Here is a 16,826-nt window from a genome sequence, read left to right as displayed (position 1 = left end):
GCGTGTGGACATGCGTGTGCGTGTGAGCGTGCACGTGCGCATGCCTGCATGTCTCCCCAGTCCTGCCACCCAGTTGCCTAGGACATGCTCGCAATTTGCCAGAGGCCATTGCCTTTACCAATTCTATTTTCTGCCTCAGATGAGGAAACCGAGGACCAGGAGGGGTGCGACTGCCCGGAGTGCCAGGCCCGTGGGACACAGTGAGGCTGCCGGGTCCCACCGACCCTGGGCCTTCGAGAAGGTGGTGCCATGCATGAACCCCTCTTGTGCACAGCCTGACCACAACGATGTCCTTGCCTGACATCGGCCCAGGTGCTCACGCAGGCCCTGTACGCGCGTGAACGTGGGTTCCACTGACACTTTCTTCAAAGCCAACCGGGAATGGGCTTCTCACGCACCAGCAGCCCCGCCTGAGCCGCAGTGCTGCATGGGAAATGTAGGCAGAGAGACCGGATGCAGGAGGAAGGCTTTGTGCCCTTGGGTCAGGTGGAGTTCCTCCACCCCAAAAGCCACATCTATAAACAATGTTAATTTAGACTGCATCCATAGTGAAAGACACTGAAAATAAGCCATATAATCCATGGTGAAAGACACTGAAAAACTGTCAGTGGTATATTTGATAAAGGGCGTATGTCCAGAATACGCAGCAGTCGGAAAGCAAGCTCCCCAAGTTTTTCGGTGGGAAGAATCGTTGAACAGAGGGCTCACCAAGGGCATGGGCAGGAGTAGTAAATACAGAGAAAGGAGCAGAATGCCCCTAGCATTAGCAGAATGTGCGTGAAAACCTTAATGAAGCCATCTCAGGAATATGGAATTAATTAAAAAAAACACTTAGGAACAAGGAGCTAATAAATTATGGTGCATGTATACAAAAGTATATTATCCAGCATTCCAAAAATTATACTTCGCACTTCAAAATAACATGAAAATATGCAAATTAAGTAAATACAATCTATTCAGTAGCATAGGTTTAAGTGTATACAGTATTACCCCAAATTTGAAGGTAAATTGGGCATTATATATGAATATTAAATAAACACTAAATCACTTTAAAATATAAATAGGGCTTACTTCTGGCTCGGACAGTCTATGAATTTCAGGTGTTTTCTTTATGCTTAGACTTTTTTGTGTGTGGTATTGGGGTCAAACTCCTGCATGTTCTGACACTGAGCTGTGTTCCCACCCCTTTTTTTGTTTTCTTTATGTATTTATTTTTCTCCTCTTTACACAGCTGGCCTTCGAAGAGGAGTCAAGCAGAACAGCTCAGGAGCGACCAGGGGGACTTCAGGGGTTCCCAAAATGGGTTCCCTGTGGAGGACCGCTTGCTCATGGACAGGCTGGGGTGGGGTGAAGGCACCCGACCTAAGTCCCCCACATTCAGAGGTCACAGCAGGTCCTGTGAGAATCCAGGGCCCACTGATCTGGCCCGAGGGAAGCTCGGGGTGGTGGCTCGACCCTCAGGGACATAGGGGGTCTGTCTGATTATCCAGGATCACCTTCCTGCTCACGAGCCTTAACTTCATTGCATTTACAAAATCTTTTCTGCTGTGTAAGGCAATTCATTCTCTAACAGGATCTGGAGAATAGATGGGTGGCACTGTACCTCCTAACTGCAGGATGGCCGGAGGGGCCACATCCGGGTAAACCCACCGTAAGTTGAACCCATCTTGAGGGGAAAATGCACCTGGACAGCGAAGCTCGGCCCATAACTCCCTGCAGAAAGTCTGAGGTTTCGCCCGACCCCCAGCGGCCGCCCTACCCAGCAAGGGTGTGGACTTCGCAATGCCAGCCGGAAAAAATCAGAATTGAAAATTGGAGCTGTGCTGGCCCCGTCCCCAGGGCGTGCTGAGACAGCGATTGAGAGTGGATGTGGTGGCCCGAGTAATCCCAGCACTTGGGAGGCTGTGAACAGGAGAATCACTACCAGTCCGATCTAGTAGTGAGACCCTGAACACCCTGTAGACCCTTCCCTAAAATACCCAAAGAGAGAGAGAGAGGGAAAAAAAGCAAGAAAATTGGAAGCAGGGTCCCCACTGAGTGGCATTTTCGCATCTTCAAAATGTGGAACGACTGTGCAACCGAGCACAGGAAATCGAGGACCGTCTGTGTCGCTTAGCACAGAGCCTGGGACCAAGCAGGTGCTCTGCGAGATCTGCGCAAAGAATGGAGGAGTGCGTGAGAGAAACAGGAAAACGGGGCGCGTGCCTGACACCTTAGCACTCCAGAGGCTGAGGCAGGAGGTCTGCTATGAGTCCGAGGCCACCATGGGCTATGTCGTGAGTTCTGGGCCAGCCTGAACTGCATAATGAGACCTTGTCTAGAAAAGAGAAAAAGAGAATGGGAGTAACAAGCAAATCAGGGGTTGGAGGAGCCCTTCCCCTACACCTGTGGGGCTCTGACCGGGTCTGGGACTAACAAGACCCCACAAGTGTCCCCAGCACTACAGGTGTGGTGTGGGTGGGTGGACAAAATTCAAAACCCAGTTCTGTGAGGCAGGATGAGCCCTCACGGCACCAGGGCAGCCGAGCCAGTACCAGTCAGCCGGCTGTGAGGGGCACCAAGGGAACAGAGCAGCAAGTCCCCACTTGGCCGTCTGCCAAGCCTGTGAGCTTGGCGGGGCTGCTCAGCAGCTCTGCGCCTCCTCCCCCTAGGAAGTGGTCTGACCTCGGCAGACCGACCGGCCTGCCCCCTGCCTGCCCAACCCTGAGGCCTGGAACAAGTCTGGACTTGAATTTAGCTTTGGGTCTTAGTGGCCCTTCTCTCTTTAGGACTTGAAATGGCCCTGCTCCTCCATCAGAGGGGACCGAGCTCACAGAAAGCAGGGGCTCCCTATAGAGCCCAGAGCAGACCTGAACAATGTGCCAGATGTGAATGGGGCCTAGGCTTTCGTTTGAAGGCCAGGCCCTTCATCCGTGTGTCTGTTACCTACCATCAGTCCCACAATGCACCTGGTGACCAGGACCGGCAGAGGACAGAGGACGGACGCATGCCAGTGGGAAGGAGAGGCTGTGGTTGGTGTCTCCCAACCTAGGGGCTTTGTTGGGAGGCTGAGGAAGGCTGTTTGTCCCCAGACCCCAGTACCAAGGACAGGGACATTGATGTTCTAAGACTGAGGACACCTGTGTGGTTTGAAATGGCTGCACCACCCTGGGGGGGTCTCTTCCCTGTCTGTGTGCTCACTCCCTGAGCTAAAATATTTAGCAGGGATTTCAGGAGAGCCTTCAAGCCCGACTTTGCTCTGGAAAGTTCCTGAATAGGGCAGAAGTTCTCAGCCACTGCTGCGGGCGGAACCTCAGGCGCAGCTGTTTCCTCAGAGGCGAAATCATTAATGGCTACAGGGGGGAAGGCTCAGGAGCGAGCTGTTCACGTGGGAAAGCACCAGAGCCCTTGCAGGGCAGACGCCGCCGGACAGGCTGCACCGCGGGAAGCTGCTAGCACACGGGTCAGGAAACAAAATAGTTAAGGTAAGGATAAAGAAAGCTGGGCGGGGCAGGTGGCACAGAATTCAGCCAGAGCCTGGAGTCCTCGGAGAGACCACAGGCGGCCACCGCCCTCTTAGTTCCAATGCTCAGAGTGGCTAATAGAGTCCCTCAGCCCCTTCCGAGCTAATGTGTTCTAATGTATGAAATGGACCTAAGGCCCTGGGCATTGGCTATCAAATGAATCCAACAAAACGCCTGATTGTGTGGGGCATAGTGAGCCACACCTATAATGCCAGCACTGAGGAGGCTGAGGCAGGAGGATTGCTTCAAATCTGAGGCCAGCCTGGGCTATGTAGTGAGACCCTGTCTCAAAAAAACAAGAGAAAGCCTGTGGCTAACACTACTTCAGTAATCATCATTTATTTTTGCCCGTGGAAGCTGGTAGATCGACCAAGGAAGGTGCCTCCTGGCTGTGTTGCCAGGAGCTTCAGGGCAAGTGTGTGTCCTAAGAAAGGACGGTGCTTTTGTTGTTGTTGTTGTTGTTGTATTTTTAACTTTGGAACAATCTAAACGTTCCCTCTGATTGCTAAGAGAAGCAGCCTGATACGGCACTTGATAACACAAATTTTGGACCACTCCTGATTTTAATTGCAGCAGTAACCTGAAAGGAGTCTCATCTCAGCTAACCCATCTGTGAAATGGGACCACGGTAGACACAGGGTTTGGTGAGAGTTCAGCAAACTACTGTCGCTGGCCCAAAACAAAACAAACAAGCAAACAAACAAACAAAAACCTTGGGAAGCACATGCTCTTATAGCCTTTTTTTTTTTTTTTCTTTTCTTTTCTTGGTTGTTGAGACAGGGTCTTGCTACGTAGTCCAAGCTGGCATTGAATTCAGTGTGTAGCACAGGATGGTCCTAACCTCAAGGTGACTCTCCTGCCTTGGCCTCCCGAGGGCTGGGATCATAGGTGTACACCACCACATCTGGCCTGCTGTTATGCTTTAAACCCTCTGGTTAAAGTGAAGGTCACATTCAACCCCAGCTGTGTTTGTGTAAGTGGGGACTTATATGCCACAGCAGACTGCACTTGTCACAGGGCTTATGGTCACACTGAGCTGTCCCTGGCCTGCCAGGCCGAGCCACAGGAGGGCAACCTGCAGGGACATGTCCAGCTCCTGGCTTTGCCAGCTCCTAAGCCAGGTGGGAACAACTCTTTCCTGAGACTATGACTTGGAAACTCCCATACCCCGGCTTCAGGACAGTCAGGGGCCCAAGGATCTGCGCCATTCCAGCCCTGTTTCCAGAAGTGTCCCCAGTGCCACCTACAAAGGGAGTGCAGCAGGGTAACTGGGGTCACAGGCAGAGGCCCCTGACCATGCCCAGCTCTTTCTGCCTCTTTCATGGTCCTTTCTGGCTTCCCAGCCACTAAGGCAGTGGACAGAGGTGTCCTCAGATGGGGGAGGCGCAGCAAAGTCGGCCCTGGGCCTTGGGCAGTACTTCGGGCACAGCCACAAATATCCTTATTATGGAGTGAAACACTCCAGAGAACCCGAATGTAGAGCATTGAGCTGCATGGACTCTCCCCGCAAGGCCCATCCCATGGTCGATCTCCCCACAAGGATAGCGCACCCCTCTAAGAGAGCTGACCCCACAGCTCTGCCACCTGGCCTGGATCCCTGTGCATCTGCAGCCCAGGCTTCTTCCAAACGCAAAGTATCCGGACAGGCCACAGCAGCTGCCTTAGCACCTGGGTAGCTCCTTGGGAGGCAGGAAGGAAGATCCTGGTTCAAGCCCTTCCTGGGCAATGGGATAAGCCCCTGGTTCAAAAGAAAGACAAGGGGGGCATAGCTCAGTAGGGGGGAGCCCCTTGGTTTGATCCCTGGTACCACAAACAAACAAACAAACACAAAGCCCCGCACTGAGCACAGGCCTAAGCACACAAATTGTCATGATGCATCCATCCACACACAGACAACAGTATCAGAGCAGACCCAAAACTCACCCAGGAGCCCCACAACCTACTAAGTGAGCCTTTGGGTTTTCTTGTCTTTTGGTTTCTTCCCCGGTTTCCCTGCAGCTCTTCGGCCTCACTCACACACACAGTGCCCCAGTAGGGCTCCTTCCTTCCCGGTGCACTTTTGCACCCCCACCGTGTTCTGTGTGTCCCGTGACTCGTGGCATGGCGTGGCACCGCTGACAGCCAGACATTTAGGTTGCCTCCCACAAGGGACGGCACCACTACTGCACAAAGGCCTTTTCTGGGGTTTTGAGGCTTTTTTACTTAGGCTCCGTGCTTCAGGTGCAGGTTGTGGGGACAAGGGTCCAGGGCCTGCAGACAGCAGGCCCTGATGTAGCCCGGCGGGTCCAGGGACAAGGAAGATGGCTCTGGGTTCTGTGCGGCCGGCAAGGCAGTGGATGCCTGGGAAGCAGAGGGAGATGCTGCCCCAGAGCCGCCTCCCACCTCCCACCTCCCCCCTCCCCCCTCCCCCCCATATTCACTTGGCCTGAGCATCTGTGATGACCACAGGTCGGGCTGGGAGAGGGAGCACGCCCAATACCGCCACCGGTAATGCAGGAAGTCCGTGTGATTGCAGCGCAGGGCGACTGGGAGAGCCCCGTCTGCCGTCACCATCAGACCCACTTAGTTGTTTGTTTGCAACTTTGCTGTGTGTTGGGCTCACAGCACCAGGGCAGGTGGTGAGGACATAGGCATGGTGGCCCTGGCCACCAAGGCACAGGGCAGGCAGAGGAGCCACCCAGCTGCGTACCAGGGGCCCCAAGAATTGTTCTTTTTTATGGGCTGGTGAGATGGCTCAGTGGTCTAAAACACCTACTTAGAACAAGCTAAGCAGGGCACGGGGACCACGGTTCAATCACCCAGCACCACATGCCAGCCAGCCCCGCCCCCTGGTGGGCTGAGCTGGCCACACACACAGAATAAATGAAATTAAATAAATAAATAAATAAATAAATAAATAAATAGAAAGATTTAAAAAAAAAGAAATTAAAAAATGTTTAAAAAAAAAAAAAGAATTGTTCTTTTTTAAAAATGAGACAGGGCTTTGCTGCGCAGTCCAGGCTGGCCTTGAGCTGTGTAGCCCAGGCGGGCCTCAAACTCTCAGCAGTGCTCCTGCTTGCCTCGGCCTCCCCAGGGCTGGGATCACCTGCCTGGCTAAGAGTCATGGTTTTTAGCAAAAACTACTCTTCTGAAGTCATCCCTCTTAGGAGAAAACACAAATCAGGCTTTGCTGAGTGACAGGTAAGGGTCCCTGGAGCTCTTTTGCCCCTGTCCCTACAGTGGTCCCTGACTGTCAGGAAGGCAGGCTGAGGAAGGACATCAGTGGAAGAGGTGCGAAGGAGGCTGAGGCTGTGTCAGATGTGAGAGGACAGGAGGAGCCAGGGCCAGGTGAATGACCCCAGGGTCCCCAGGTGGCTCTGGTCTCTTCGTGTTCTGGGACAACACCAGAGAACACCGACACTACCGACACTCTGACTGGAAAGCTAACACAAGCGAGTGACAAAGCCGGGAACAACCAGGAGAGGGAGGGGGCCCCACACATCCTGGAGAAGGAGGAAAGTGCTGCTGGGGGCTGGGTGATGCCCCCCGTGTGCATATTCCCTCCGCTGCCTGTGACTGAGAAGAGTTAGACAAAGGATCTGTGCAGGGACAAGGCAGGAGGGGTCTTAAGGTTAGCCTGACCCCAGGACAGGATCCTTACCCAGAGAGCAGCGGCCGTGGGGATACAGGGAAGACAGAAGCAGGGACAGGAGCCCTGGAGGTCCAAGAAGCAGGCATGAGGGGAAAAGAGAGACTCTAGAGTAACGCTTCCTATACTCTTCAACTTGTGTCCTCCAGTGACAGTGGGGCTGTGTCACTGGAAGCCACCAGCTCATGCCAGTTTGTGACGGCAGTCCTGGGAAACGTGGGTGCCACTCGACCCCTGCCCCAGATGTGGTGGAGGAAGGCCCCACGTGCCGTATGCTCTCCCCGGTGGCCCTTTCTCCCCCCGTCTTGCAGCCCAAGCAGCAAGGGTAGAAGTGGTTGTGCCCAGGCCCAGGCTCTCTGGGCTCTATGTTCTCATGTGGAAAGTGGGGCACCCAGTGCCGGGTGGGGTCCAGCTCTGCTGCTCAATTTCTAGGGCATGTAACCTTGGGCAGGTCACTTCCCCTCTCTGGGCCTTCTCCTCCTCCCTGTGACACAGGTAACTGAACCCAATGGACTATCCCGATTCCTCTCCATGTGGCCTTCACCCCATCTCTGTCCTCCTTTTCCCCTGCACCCCCCCTCACACTGGCATTACAGCATCTGCCCTGCCCTACCTGGCATCTTATTCTAGCCAGGTAAAGCTGCTAAGCACAGGCCTGGGTTCCTATGGGACCCTGAGCCACCAGTCACCCACATTTAGCTTGGGTGCTGCCTCCTCCCATCCAGAGCCTCCAGTGGACAGCATACTGCTTTGGGAGCTGGCAGAGGGTACTCAGTGTGAGGCTGGGGCCCCTCGCACCCTCTTCTGTCTCCACCACCTGATGCTGCCCAGGCAGAGTAAAGTCCCAGGAAGCAAATGGCCTGTGTCCTGAGGAGCTTCCTGTCTCAGCCTCAGCTGCCCTCCTCCTGTGGAGAAGCTGATGAGGGCTTCACCCAGGGCCACTGACCTCCACGCTGAGCAGTGCCCAAGCCCCGCCCATGCCAGGCACCCTTGCCAGGCTCGGTTGGCAGATTAGGCTGCCTGCTCGCTTGAGAACTTAGCTGTGAGCGCAGGAGCCAAGGTATGCACGCGCACAGGGCACAGAGACCCTTGAACAGCCAGGCGCCCAGCACCTTCCTGCTAGACGCATAAACAGGGCCTAGCCAATGCACTGTACCCTGGTGGAGACCGGCGCCACACCCGGCCGCAGACAGGGAGTTGCCCAAGGTCAGGGAGCTAGGAGGGGATGGCCCAGGTATGTGGCCAAACTAGGACTTTGCTGTCAGCTAGGCAAACAGAGAGAGGAGACCGGAGAGGAGACTGTCGGCCGCCTCCTGCCCACTTCTGTGCAAGTGGGGCATGTCACCAGGTCCCCTGGCCCAGGGGGCAGCAGCGGGAAGTAGTTGCCACCTGTTCCTTTAGCACCTGGTGGTGACCACAGCCTGGGCCTCCGGAACCTGTGTCCCTCTGCCTCTCGTCCCTGTGTCCACCAGCCAGCCAGAGGCCAGGCCTGCTCCTCTCAGCCTGCAGGGCACCCAGAGGGTGGCGGACCCACGCGGGCAGCCCACACTTCTCCTACCTGCGTTCCTGGCCTTCCTGCAGGCCTGGGGGACTGGGACGGGTGCCAGGGGCCCGGCTGCGACTGGGGTGCGGCCCCGCCGGCGGCACGTGGTGGGACTGGGAGCCCGGCGCCCTCGGCTCCTCCCCGGGCGCCCCACCCGCCTGCCCAGGAGCCTGGGCGGGACGGGCCGGCGCCGGCTAGCAAGCGAGCGCCTCCAGGTGCGGGCCCGGCGGGAGCGCGCGTCCTCTGTCCCCTTCACGGACTCGGCGACCTCGGACCCAGGTAACCAGGCCGGGAACCCCGGGGCGGCCCGCGACCGCAGGTCGTGGAAAGTTTGCCCAGGCGGGCGGGCGGGCTGGAGGCGCAGTTCCCATCGCTGAGCTCGGGCGCGGGGTCCGGGTCTCCCCAGAGCGCGAGCTCGGGTTCCCCCCTCCCCGCGGCGCCGGCGCCGGGGTCCCCTCCGGGGAGCTTTCGGCGGAGACGCGCAGCCCGCGGCGATTCCTCAGGGGAAGTTGACGTCTGCGCTTCCCGCCCTCCGCGCCCCACGCGCCCGCCCGAGCCGGGACTCAGATGGGAGCTCCGGGTTTGTCCTCGCGACCCAACTCGGCGCTGTCAGCCGCGCGTCGCCAAAGCCCCCAGGCTTCCCGGGCGGGGACTGCAGGTGGACGCGGGTGTGGACGCCAGCAGACCGGCCGCATCCAAGGAGGGGACACGCGGGGACCCGGGGCCAGAGAGCTGAGGCGGGTATCAGAGACGCCCCGGCCCGATTTCACCCGCTGCAGCGAGCGGACGGGCTGGGGCTGGGCAGGCGCAGCAGGTGTTGCCCACGGGGAGAAGGAAGGAGACCGGGGAGGAGTCTTGGGCTTTCTTAGCGCGTCTCTGCCGCCCACCCAGCCTTGGGGTCTTCCTGGACCCCCATCCGAGAAGGCCTCCCGGCCCCAAGAAAGCGCAGGAAACAGCTGCAAGCAGGAGCCTGCTTGTCCCGGTAGCTGTGGCTCCGGGCACAGCGCATACAGCCACCGCAGCGGTGGCAGCTGACTCAAACAGCTAGGAAGGTGCCAAGCCATGCCGACACCCTTTGCTCTCCACCCTCAAGCAACTTTTCTTAAAACTTAATAATAATAATAATAAATAAATAAAACCAGGGTCTCCCTATGTAGGCCAGGCTGCCCTTAAACTTGTGACCCTCCTGCCTCAGCCTCCTGAGTGCTGGAATTACTTGTGTGCACCACCATGCCCAACACATCTGTTTTTAAACGAGTGAGCACACCCACGTCCTGTGTGCTTTTGCGGACAGACCACTGGCTTTTCCTTCCCCTTGGGCTTGCAGATGCCAAGTTAAATGCCCCATGGGGGCCAGCCTGGGCAGTGGCAGAGGACTATGCGTTTGTGGAATTCTTAGCTGTCTTCCAGATCTTTTATTTGGGAATGTTCATCTTCACTGTCTACTCCTGTGCCATGGGACAGCCATGGGCCAGGGACAAGCCACTTTTCCTGCTTGGGTTTCCTCTGTGGTCTGTGTGTGTGTGTGTGTATGCATGTGTGTGCAGTGGGTTGTGTGTGGTGGGTTTTCTGTTCCCTCCCAGCAGTGTCCACGCAGCGTGCTGTTCCTCGGGGAGCAGTCCTCACCCCTAGCACACAGTAGGGCTCAAGAAATTTGATGATCAAAGACGATCTCTCAGCTGGCCGTGGTGATGCCAGTCTGTGGCTCTATGGGAGGCTGAGGCAGGAGAATGACAAGTTCAATCTCTGCCTGGGCAACTTAGCGACTTAGCAAGACCCTGTCACAAAATTAAAAAAAAAAAAAAAAAGAAGAAGAAGAAGAAGAAAGGGGCTGGGGCTGTAGCTCAGTGCAAACATCTTGGATTTCATCCCCAGGACAAAACAAGCAAAAACTGCAGGCGGAGAAACTGCTATAATTGATAAGAAAGAAGAATTTGCCAGGGATATAGCTCAGTGGCTCAAGTACCTGCCTGGCAAGCGCAAGGTCCTGAGTTTGATTCCTGATACCAAAAAAAGAAAAGGAAGGAGGCTTTGGCTCCTGCTCCCTGCCTGTCAGAAGTGTCGCATTCATTGCTGACCGGGCAGGGGAAGGCTGTGAAATGGTGTTAAAAGATCCGACCTATCCCAGCAGCCTTCTTCCCTTGGCCAGGACCTTTGGGCCCTCCCTGGGACACTGTGCCTAGGTCCCTAAGCAGGTCTGATATTTGCATTTGTTCGTAGTTGGACCCAAGTTGGTGTGAAGCTGGCATGATCCCTGGTGCAGGTCCCTAGGTCTATGGGGAGCTTTGGCTTTTTGCCCCGGTCCAGCACTGACACTAAGCCTGTTGTTCTGGTATGCCAAATCAGAGCTGGAATGTACTTGCTGAGCCTGGAGTTGAGGGAGGGGCTGTAGAAGTTGGTCCCTGAAGGATGTATAGAAGTTTTCTAGCTTTGGGCAATGCTGAGGAGGATGGAGACAAGGCAGGTGAGACAACAGAATAAGGCTTCCCTCAGAGAAATGGCTTCTCTGTGGCTCCTTTGTTCTGGAGAGAGAGGCCCTGGCCCGAGACCCAGCTCCATGCTCGGCTGTCCCTTGGCCTTGTCCTTATTCCTGCCATCACCCATGTCCAGTGGTTTTTCAGCCCCAGCGAACGGAAAAGTACACCGTTGCAACACGGAGTGAGTCAGCCCTAACCCTGGGCCGCCTCGGCGGGAGCTCCTCTGCCTGGCGCCAGCCCAGAACTGAGAAGTGATGGAGGTGGGGGCTGTGGGACACTGGAGATCCACCCCCTGGTGTGTGGGGGGGAAGTGTCCCCAAAGCCATACCTGAGGCTCAGTTCCACCCCAGAGTTTGGCCCAAGCCCTCTCCATCCATCGTGGCAGGAAGCCCCAGGACAAGGTGGTGGGACATCCTGGTCCCAGGGTCCCCATGGGCCGCACTGCCAGCCCGGCTGGCCTTGGGGTTGGCCCCTGTGTTCATGAGCTGGAGCAGGGTCTCCCTAGGTTGTCCAAGCTGACTCCAATTTGAGATCCTCCTGCCTCAGTCTCCCCAAGGGCCAGATTGTGTGCGTGCGCCATCAAGCCTGGTCTCCAGCCAGTGCTCTGTGTCCCTGCTGGGGCACTCAGCTTCTCAGCCACTGTCCCCTCTGTCCTTGCCCTGGGCAGGGACACAGGAAGTAACCCCTCCTCCCCCACCTCCAGCAGAGGCCATGCGTGCGGGGGCAGAGCCAGGCCTGCGCCAACCTAAACTGCCTGCTATTATTTTGTTTATTCCGGGGAGTTAGCTGTTTATTAACTCGGTCCACAAATCCCCTGTGACCTTGGGAATTCACGCGTGGGGTAGAGCCGGGCAGGCTGTTGATGACTCTCAGGAGTCAGCGGCTGATTTTCTTTTCTTGACACTGGGTTCAGCGTGTGGTCCAGGCTGGCCTTGACCTTGCTGCCTGGCTGCGTTCTCTTCTGTTTTGGTTTTGTCTTTTTGTCACTGTGGCAAATCACATAGATCCTGAAAGGCACGGGTCGACCCACCGGTGTCAGATGTGCCTTCCTCAGCTGGCGGGACACATTTGCTCTGCCTGGGGGCTGTTGCCCCCTCCCCCGGCCAAGTCTATCCCAGCCTCTGTCCTGTCCCTGGAGCCAAAGTTCTGCCTTCCATGTCTAGGAGCCGGCTGCTTGAGGTGCCCCGCGTTGGGCTGTTCTCCGTAGCAAATCACACAGGGCCACAGGCTAGGCCGTGCCAATGAAAACAGGTTTATTTTCAAGCCAGTCCCGGCAGCCCACACCTGTCATCCCAGCACTCAGGAGGCTGAGGCAGGAGGATCACTAGAAGTTCAAGAACAGCCTGCGCTACCCAGCGAGGCACAGTCTCCCGAGGAAATGATGCTGCTAAATTCCGGCAGGTGGATGAGACCCCACTGTGTGGTTGCTTGGGTGTGTGTTAGAGGAGGTGTTTTCCTCAGTCTTCTGTCAATCTGGAGTGACAGAGGAGGGGCCAATCCCCCGGTGTCCCCTTCAGGCCACTTCTTATAGCTGGAAGCCTTGGGTCAGGTCCCACCTTGTTCAATTTCTAGATTTGTTTATTACTTACAATGTGGATGGAACGCCGGAGTACTCTGTGCTTCACCACTGAGCTACACCCTTGGCCCTTTCTATTTTTTTTTTTTTTTTATTTTGGGACAGGGCCTTATAAATTGCCCAGGCTGAGTTCAAACTTGCAATCCTCCTGCCTCAGCCTGCCCGAGTCTGGGATTATAGGCATGCACCACCACACCTCACTCTGGTCCTACCCCTCCTAGGTTCTACCACTTTTCAGGAGGTCGTGGGTTGGGGGCCAGGCATTCAACAGATGAGCCCCTGGGGATGCTCATCCAAATCATAACAGCAGAGGACACAGCTCACAGCCTGGTTATGGACGTGTAGAGACCCCGGTGTGGGAAGGGCGTAGAGGAGGCCGGGAGGATGCTGGATGCTGGTGCCCCTGGGCAGGAGGCTTCTGTTAGGGAGGAGGAGGTGGGGAGATGGACTCCAGGGGCTGGGCACCAGGGATGTCCCGGAGGAGACACAGGTGGTCCGTGGGGGTGGAAAGGGTTTGGCTGTGGCAAGGGTGAGGGGCCTGGGTGTAGATGGTGGAGCTGAGAGCCCCTCAGGGCTTGTTGGTTGGAGGCCCCTAGGAGACATCCTGTGGCTCAGCAGAGGGGCCCAGTTATTGGTGGACATCAGGAGCCCCCTGAATGTAGGGCCCCACCTGGATTTAGAGGCTGAGGCTGGGCAGAGGGCCAGGGGACAACAGGGCAGAGTGGCAGAGAGAAGCCACCGCAGTCAGATGGGGACCAGAGGGAACTGGCGCCTGGCGGGCTGAGCGGCCGGGCACAGCTGGGAGGACAAACAGCTGCAGACAGCCTTCCCGCACAGCTGTCAGCTGAAGCAGGAGGGTGAGCTGTGGCTGGTTGGGGCTGTGCACCTTCGTGTGGGTGTGGTTAATCCTGCTTGTTTCAATGCCCCACGCCAAGTGGGTCTCCAGAGGGTACCAATTCTCTCCTAGGGTGGTAGGGAACTGCATGCCCCCTATATCCCTGCACTCCCACTTGGGCTCTACCTGGGGGTTGTCCCACACCGTGTTAGACTGCTACTTCTTGTTTCTGGCTATGTAATATACAGCTGCTGTGTCACTGAACAAATCTAGGTTGTCACATGGAGGTTTGTGGTTTAGGGTTCTTTTTTTTTTTTTTTTTTCTTTTTTTTTGAGACAGGGTCTCACTCCGCAGTTCAGGCTGGCCTTGAACTCACTGTGTAGCCCAGATTGGCCTCCAACTCACAGTGATCCTCCTGCCTCAGCCTCCCAGAGTCTGGGATTACACATGTGCACCACACCCAGCCATGGGGTCTTTTATTCTGTGACCCTGGGTGTCAGATTCACTCATACACTATCACTGAGTGACATCACCAGCCTTCTTCCTTTTTTACTTTGAAACATGGCTTTGCTAAGTTGCTCGGGCAGGTCTTGAACTTGAGATTCTCCCGCCTCAGCTTCTCCCAGGGCTGCTTCCAGGTATGCGCCACTGCGCCCCACCTACCCTCGTGAGTCCTTTGCCTCCACAGCTGATGCCCCTAGAATCTCCTCGCCCTTGGGTCCTCTGGCACAAGTTGGTGTCGTGCATGGGACAGTGTCCTGGAAGTGCAGGGGCTGGGTCGGGGGTGCACAGCTGTGTTTTGAAAGATGGCAGCAGTAGCTGGGTATGCGCTGGGTATGGTGCCAGGGAACTCAGGGTCACTGATCTGGAGGGCGAAACCTGATTTCTTGGTCTAGTTCTCACTTCTTCCTTCCTTCCCTCCTTCTTCTTCCCTCCCTTCCTTTCTGTCTCCATACTGAAGGTTGAAGCCAGGGCCCTCCCCAGCCCCTTTTCTACTTTTCTTCAGTGACAGGACCCCGCTAAGTCCCTCAGTTGCCAGGCTAGGCTCAAACTTGTAGTGCTCCTGTCTCAACCTTGTTAGTTTCTTTGGCACAGCAGAGAGACGAAAAGAAAGGGCTTTATTGAGGACGCAGAGAGGCCCGCAGGGAGACGAAGGGGTCCTCTGACCTGAGACACAGGGGCGCTGGGGTCACGTGGATTTTAGCTAGGGGTGGAGCTTGAGGCGGGAAAGGTAAAAGCAAGCTTATTCAGGGCTGGGGTGGGCATGAAGGATGAGGTGGTCCCTGGGAAGATAAGCTGTTCTGTTGGGGCTTCAGGCATATTAGTCGACCACCATAGTGGTTCGGCCATTCAGACTTGGGCCGGAACCTACCAAGCCTCCCGCAGTATCTGGGATGGCAGGTGTGCGCCACTACAAGCAACTGTCACTGCTATTTGTAAGAAATATGAAGGCAGAGAGGAGAGATTTGGGGGGACCCAGAGACCCCTGAGGGCTGGTGAATGAGCCCCAGCCTGGAGGCCAGCAGGAGGGGAGAGGAGGATGCCAAGACTGGGGCTGGGGGCTGCGATCTACAGGAGCCGAGGCCGGGGCTGGGTTTCCTGGGTCAGGCGGTAGGGTGTGGAGTCTCAGGAGGACCGACGGTGGGGGCTGGCGGCGGTGGCTGGGAGGTACCAAGGTGATAGCAGGGGCGCTGCCTGAGCGTCCAAGTTTCCTTGGGCTCTGTCTGTTCAATATCTGCTGGAACAAGGGCTGCAGCCTTTGCCTCCGCCCTGCCGTTTGGGCGGCCACCATTAAACCCCTTTATCTCCTCACACCCTGCAGCATTTCCTGGCCCTCAGGGAGCCCTGTGCCCAGTGACTCTGCACCCCGCCTCGCTGCTTCTGTGGAGCCTGCATTATAAGGGTGGCAGAGCGACCTGTAGCCAGGGCCTCTGGGAGGCTGAGGCAGGAGGTTCAAGCCCAGCCTGGGCCGCTTATCTGTTCAGCGCAGCAAGATGCTGTCTCCAAATAAAATGTAAAAAAAAAAGCTGGGCAGCCCCGCCTTCAGGGCGCACTGAGCCAGCAGCCAAGTCCTGGCATGGTCTGCATGCTTGTAACCCCAGCGCTGGGGAGGCTGAAAACAGGAGGATCACTATGAGTCCGAGCTATGTAGTGAAGCCCTGTAGACTCTGTACTAAATACATAAAAATAAATAAATAAGGGCCTGGCCCAGGCCTCCCTCCCTCCTGCTTTGGCCTGTAGCCTCTCCTGGAGCCGCCCCCACCCCACCCCATGTGCGCCCCGACCCTCCTGACCTACCCTCCCGCCCCCACCTCCACCCTGCTCTGAGCTCTGCCCTAGGTGGCATCCTATGCTCGAGCCCAGATCCCCAGGCACCAAGCAGCTGGCACAGGGGACCTGGATGGTGGCACTGGTGCTCTTGGGGCTGGGAGCCGGGTCCATGCCTCGGGGGTCCCCGTTATAATAATGCTGTCCTGGCTCACAATCCCATTTTCTGGAGTTCACCCACGCAAGCCTCCATCTAGGGAACATGGTATCACCTTGTTCCTTTATTGGGGGGGGGGGATTGAACCCAGGGCCTTCTTACTGAGTGACATCCCCAACTTTTGGGGTTTTTTGTTTTTTGTTTTTTTTTTTTTTTTTTTTGAGGGAGAAAAGCTGTCCCCTATGTTGGGCCCAGGTTGGGCCAAAACTCAAACCCTCCTGCCTCAGCCTCTGGAGACTTGGGGTCAGGACCGTACCACCCCATCGTGCCCACTGATTGTTGTCCCTGAGGGTGGAACTGTTTGCCAGCTATTAGGAACCCTGGGGGTTCCTCCCACAACTGGGTACAGCAGAAGCCAACAGGCCCAGACACTGTCTGGAAAGAGGAAGCCCAGGCGGAAGCGGTCTGGAAAGGTGGCATGGGAGGAGGGACAGAAGGAAGTCCCCTTCCCGGGGTGGCCGTGGCCTCTGCAGCACCCTGTCCCGGGCTGGGCCCTAGGCTCTGTGGCTGCAAGGCTGCTTCGAGGTCCTAGCGCAGCCTGGCTGGGCTTGTGGCCTTGCCTGGGACCTGGTGCTGCGCAGCTCCCTGCTAGGTGTTATGCAGCACCCGGGGAAGCATTACCCCTGCTCCCTCCTCCAATCCCATGTCCAGGTCTCCTGAGGCCCCCGGGAGCCCAGGAGGACAGGAGGAGGAGGAGGAGGAGGAGGAGGAGGAGGAGGCGGAGACAGGTGCTCCTGCGGTTCCTGCTGAGCCCAAGGCTCCAAGCACCAGGGCCACG

At 56.6% G+C, this 16,826-nt stretch overlaps 1 protein-coding gene across 2 annotated transcripts in view; it reads left to right on the top strand.

Moving 5' to 3' along the window:
• The first annotated feature begins 3,441 nt into the window (after positions 1-3,441).
• Positions 3,442-16,826, top strand: part of Paqr5 (progestin and adipoQ receptor family member 5) — a 41,306-nt gene continuing 27,921 nt past the window's right edge. Inside the window, exon 1 of one of the 2 annotated variants that reach the window (XM_023712533.1) lies at positions 3,442-3,464. The gene's annotated coding sequence lies outside the window, so the exon portion shown is untranslated. Of the gene's footprint in view, positions 3,465-8,387; positions 8,954-16,826 lie in introns of those variants that run through there. The other variant, XM_004628781.2, reaches the window with a different exon arrangement.

The sequence above is a fragment of the Octodon degus genome, unplaced genomic scaffold, assembly GCF_000260255.1.
Source record: "Octodon degus isolate 3935 unplaced genomic scaffold, OctDeg1.0 scaffold00026, whole genome shotgun sequence".
In the NCBI taxonomy this organism is placed as follows: Eukaryota; Metazoa; Chordata; class Mammalia; order Rodentia; family Octodontidae; genus Octodon; species Octodon degus.
Note: the sequence above shows the minus strand (reverse complement) of the source record. Positions and strands in the feature narration are given on the sequence as shown.